Source organism: Cebus imitator, unplaced genomic scaffold (genome assembly GCF_001604975.1).
Source record: "Cebus imitator isolate Cc_AM_T3 unplaced genomic scaffold, Cebus_imitator-1.0 Scaffold87, whole genome shotgun sequence".
Taxonomy (NCBI): Eukaryota; Metazoa; Chordata; class Mammalia; order Primates; family Cebidae; genus Cebus; species Cebus imitator.
Genome location: NW_016107402.1, coordinates 4,318,156 through 4,323,891, shown reverse-complemented (window position 1 = coordinate 4,323,891; position 5,736 = coordinate 4,318,156). Strand labels below are relative to the sequence as shown.

Below are 5,736 nucleotides of genomic sequence, written 5' to 3'. Positions count from 1 at the left end.
TAAACCAGGCATGTTGCCCCATGCCTGTGGTCTCAGCTACTCAGGAGGCTGAAGCAGGAGGATCGCTTGAGCCTGGGAGGTCGAGGTTACAGTGATCCATGTTCATACCACTGCACTCCAGCCTGGGTGACAAGACAGAGTAAGACCCTGTCTCTAAAAAATAAATAAATGAGTAATATGAGTAAATCAAGGTAGAGAGATTAAATGGCTTTCCCAAGGTCCACAGGCAAGTGGTCAAAGTTGGATTGTAAGCCAGAGCTGTTTGTCTTTGAAGAAAAAAGTTGGCCGGGTGTGGTGGCTCATGCCTGTAATCCCAGCACTTTGGGAGGCCAAGGCGGGCAGATCACCTGAGGTCAGGAGTTCGAGACCAGCCTGATCAACAGGAAGAAACCTTGTCTCTACTAAAAATACAAAAAAATTAGCTGGGTGTGGTGGCTCATGCCTGTAATCCCAGCTACTTGGGAGGCTGAGGCAGGAGCATTGCTTGAACCTGGGTGGCAGAGGTTGTGGTGAGCCAAGATCGCGCCATTGCACTCCAGCCTGGGCAATGAGAGCAAAACTCCGTCTCAGCAAAACAAAACAAAACAAAGAAAGAAAAATGTTAAATAATAAAACCAGGACAGCCTAACCCCAGGTCTGCACTTAACCACACGACTCTAGCCTGCTTCCTGCATCCTAGTGCTGTTTGCCTATAACTGAGCAGCTCTGTACACACTTCACATGCTCTCCCTTTTATTTTTTATTTTTTTATTTTGAGGCAGAGTCTTGCTCTGTCACCCAGGCTGGCATACAGTGGTGCGATCTCGGCTTACTGCAGCCTCTGCCTCTCAAGTTCAAGCAATTCTTGCGTCTCAGCCTCCCAAGCGTCTGGGACTACAGGCACTTGCCACCATGCCTAGCTAATTTTTTTTTTTTTTTTTGTATGTGTATTTTTAGTAGAGACGGGGTTTTGCCATGTTGACCAGGCTGGTCTCGAACTCCTGGCTTCAAATGATCTGCCAGCCTTGGCCTCCAGAAGTGCTGGGATTACAGGCATGAGCCACCTTATCCGGCCAACACCCTCTCCTTTAATGCTCACTATTGCTCTGACAGTTGAAATGTCAGAACAGTGAAGCGACTTGCCCAAGGTCACACAGCAGCTCAGCATTAGGGCTGGGGAGTGATCGAAGGTCTCTCTAGCTCTGCCTGTTCCCATTACCCACTGCTGCCTTCACAGATGAGTTGGGTAGGAGTTGAGGTGGGAGGGAAAAGGTCGGGGCTACTGTAAAGGCCCTGGGGGATGATGGCCCATGAGGGCCCCCTGATTACTTCTCTGGGTCTTTCCCTCTCCTTGGCATAGCTTAGTACCACTCCTTTGCCTGCCACCTGCAGCTGCCTCCACTGGGGGTAGGGTGCTCATTTAGATCTCTCTCCTGTTACTGTTGAGTCATTTCTCCCTTGGGTCCCCAGGAGTTAGTGGGAACCCCCACAAGAAGTGGAAGCTACTCAGAAGACCTCAGTTCAAAGTGGAGGAACTTTCCAACTGTGTGGGGGACTGCCTTGTGATGTGGTGGATTCTCCATCACTGGTGGTGTTCGAACAGAAAGTGGAAACTATCTATGGGAGATTCTTATAGTGGGCGGAGGCCTTTAGAGCCCTCCTGACTGAGATTTTATGAGTCACGGTGGGAAGAAATTGAGCCTGTGCAGCAGGGTTGGTTGAATGGTAGGATACACATGAGCTTAGAGCCAGATAGGCCTGAGTTTAAAACCTGGCTGAACCACTTCCTTACTTGGGGACTGTGGGCAAGTGTCCTCCCTTAGCCTCAGTTTCCTTGTCATAAAATGGAGGCCGGGCGCAGTGACTCATGCCTGTAATCCCAGCAATTTCAGAGGCCAAGGGGGGCGGAGCATGAGGTCAGGAGTTCAAGAGTAGCTTCGTCAATATGGTGAAACGCTATCTCTACTGAAAATACAAAAATTAGCCTGGCTTGGTGGTGCATGCCTGTAGTCTTAGCTACTCAGGAGGCTAAGGCAGGAGAATCGCTTGAACCCAGGAGTTGGAGGTTGCAGTGAGCCGAGATGGTGCCGCTGCACTCCAGCCTGGCATTGTAATAGCTCCCTCATTAGCTTGCTTTGAGTATTAGGGATGATGTGTATACTCTGCCTGGTTAAAGAAGGAACTCAAGACATTGTGCCTACCATGGCCATTAAACAAATGACCAATCATGGGTTGGCATGTTCTTTGGTGGCCTTTCACTACAGGGCAAGTGAGTGAATGAAATCTATGTGTTAACCAAGGTGCTAACTGGTTGAGTTATTTAACATGTGTAGGAAACCAGCCTTTTCTCTGTGAAGGTCTGTTTCTGAAATAATCATGGAAAACGTGATACATAAGTGGGTAAAATGCAAAAAATGTTCAGGGATTTTGATGTCTGCCCCAACAACTGAGAATCTGAGTCTCTGACCCAAAGGGGACATGTGAGATCATCTAAACAGTCCCCTACGGGAAGAGGAATCTCCTCTAAGACCTCAACACATCATTAATTCTCTGCGTGTGCAGCCCAGGTGATGGGAACTCTCTACCTTCTGAGAATGTCTGTAGGAAACTCCCCAAATTCCCCATCTTGTTTTCTACAGCTTGCCAGCTGGGAAATAGAACTTTCCAACAACTATGTCCTCTAATTGAGACTAGACCCCAATGTTATGGGAACTTTATGACCCCCTGGCTGGCTGAGGGGAAAGATGGTCCCCAGACAGAGCCGTGGAACATGTGAGTAGGTCTTGGGCGTTTTCAGAAGCAGAGAGGCTGGACAGCACACTGATGAAGTGTGAGTTTCAGAAACACAGTGATCTTGATTTGAGTTCTGCTCTGCCTCTTAGCTGGGTTCTCGGGCAAGTCTTTAATTTCTAATCCTCAATTTTCTTGTATATGAAATGATCACATCTCCCTTATAATGAGGATGAAATGAAATAAAGCAAGGAAAGCACTTGGTGCCCAGCACTCCTGCATGAGCATTTGCAGAATAAATGGCAGACACTATTTTATGGGAGGGGACATTCTGCAGGCTGAATGTCAGGGCTTCTTATCTGGGCATTAAAGGGCAGAGTGGCTACCCTGGACAACATAGCGAGACCTTGTTTCTACAAAATAAAATAAGTTGGCTGGGTATGGTGGCGTGCACCTGTAGTCCCAGCTTGTTAGGCTGAGGTGGGAGGATCACCTGAGCCTGTGAAGCAGAGGTTGCAGCAAGCTTGGGTGACAGAGTGAGACTCTCAAACAAAAAAGGAAGAGTGACTCTGGAACTGGGTACACGAGCATTGATCATTTGTTTTCCCAAGCTGAGTTATTGCTATTAGTGGTATTTTTTTCTTATTTAAAATATTTATTTCCTGGGAGCACAGATTCAAGTTGCCTGAATGTACACTCTCATTAGGGGGTTTAAAAGCTTTTTAACTTTTTTTTTTTTTTGAGACAGAGTCTCCCTCTGTCTCCAGGCTGGAGTGCAGTGGCATGATCTTGGCTCATTGCAACCTCCACCTCCCGGGTTCAAGCGATTCCTTTGCCTCAGCCTCCCAAATAGCTAGGACTACAGACATCTACCACCATACCTGGCTAATTTTTTGTATTTTAGTAGAGACGGGGTTTCACCATGTTGGCCTCCATCTCCTGACCTCATGATTCACCCACCTTGGCCTCCCAAAGTGCTGGGATTACAGGTGTGAGCCACCGCTCCTGGCCAAAAGCTTTTTTACTTTTAGTTTTCTTTAATTAGAAACAGGGTCTTATCGTCTGGTGGGATAATCCTTACCTGTTCCTCCTTTGGAGGGCAGATAGAACATCATGATTAGAGATGCATGAAACGTTTAAATTTATCTATATTAATAATAATTTTAAAAAAAGAAACAGCGTCTTGGGTCTTACTATGTCGACAAACTCCTGGCCTCAAATGATCCTCCTGCTTTGGCCTCCCAAAGTGCTGGGATTATAGGCATGATCCACCATGCCCAACCTATCAGTGGGTTTTGTCCAGGCAGTCAGCACTCAGAGAAGAAAGTTCCTATTGGAGGTGCTGGTAGCTGGGAACTGCGTTTCTGGAGTCTGGTGAGTTCTTGGGGGGCTGTCCAGACCTTGTGAAAACTATAATAAGCTTAACTGCAAAGCTTTTTACCTTCCTGAACACATTCATATTCATACACCCATTTGATCTTCAGGTGATGCTGTGAGGTGGCCAGGAATTAACCCCATTTAGCAAGGGGAGAAACTGAAGCCCAGAGAGGTGAAGTACTTGGGTTTTGGGGTTTAGCTGCTGAGAAACCTATGGATTCCCGCCCCACCTACCCATCCCCTATCATTTCCTGATTATTTTATTTTATTTTTAAATTTTTTTTCCTGGACTGCTCAGCTGGAAATTTTATTTTATTTTTCTATTTTATTTTTTAATTTTTTTTTAAAGACAGGGTTTCACCATGTTGGTCAGGCTGGTCTTGAACTCCCGACCTCAGGTGATCCGCCTGCCTTGGCCTCCAAAGTGCTTGGATTATAGGTGTGAGCCACCAGTCCTGGCCATTATTTTATTTTAATTTTTGAGACAGAATCTGGCTCTGTTGCCAAGGCTGGAGTGCAGTGAGTGGCGCGATCTCGGCTCACAGCAACCTCCACCTCCGAGGTTCAAGCGATTCTCCTGCCTCAGCCTCCTGAGTAGCTAGGATTACAGGTGCGTGCCACTATACCCAGCTAATTTTTGTATTTTTAGTAGAGATGGGGTTTCACCATATTGGTCAGGCTGGTCTCCAACTCCTGACCTCATGATCCCCATGCCTCAGCCTTCCAAAGTGCTGGGATTACAGGTGTGAGCCACCTCACCCAGCATTTCCTGGTTCTTGAATCTTCCCTCTGGTGCCTGGGGCAAGACACTAACTGCTCAGTATCTCAGAGCACCAGCTTCCCTTCCTCCTCAGATGCCTTTCCAGGCTTCAGCTCTATGCTTCTCCTAGAACCATCAAGTCTGCTCCTACATTCTCGTTCACTCACCCATTCACAAACACTAGCTGAGGACCAAAAAACTGTGTGCCAGGTGCACAGGATACGGAATGAACAAAGCACTGCCCGCACCCTCAGGTTCACAGACCAGTGGGGAAAAGACACATTATCAGCTGTTTCCAACAGTGTGGTATACACAGAAATGGAGCACGAAAGGGGACCTGGGGATCTCCAAAGAAGGTCACCAAACAGTTTGGGGTGTCCTAGTTGGCTCCCTGGAGGTGTCATTTGAGTTTTCCTGAAGGATGAGAAATTAGCAAGGCACATGTAGCAGCAGAATCTAGTGAAGGCAGGAGCACGGCAGGTTCAGGTCTCGTGAGCAATTGGGGGACAAGTTACAGAGCTGACACTGGGGTTTTGGTGGGGGCCAGATCACACAGGACACTGAATTCAAGCGAGGATGCCTCAGTTATATCTTGTAGACAGTGAGGAGTCACTTCAGAGCAGACGCTGGGTCAAATTTGTGTTTCTAAATGGAGGATGTTGGGACACAAAAGTCTGGAGAGATTTAGTAAGCTACTGGAAGAACAGAATATGAGAAAGGCGGCCGGGAACAGTGGCTCACGCCTGTAATCCCAGCACTTTGGGAGGCTGAGGTGGGCAGATCACCTGAGGTCGGGAGTTCAAGACCAGCCTGACCAATACTGTGAAACGCCATCTCTATTAAAAATACAAAGTTAGCCAGGCGTGGTGGCGCGTGCCTGTAATCCCAGC

General features: G+C 47.5%; 1 pseudogene; it reads left to right on the top strand.

Annotated features, from left to right (window-relative positions):
• Positions 1-3,767: 3,767 nt before the first annotated feature.
• Positions 3,768-3,877, top strand: LOC119472163 (annotated as a pseudogene).
• The last annotated feature ends 1,859 nt before the right edge of the window (positions 3,878-5,736 follow it).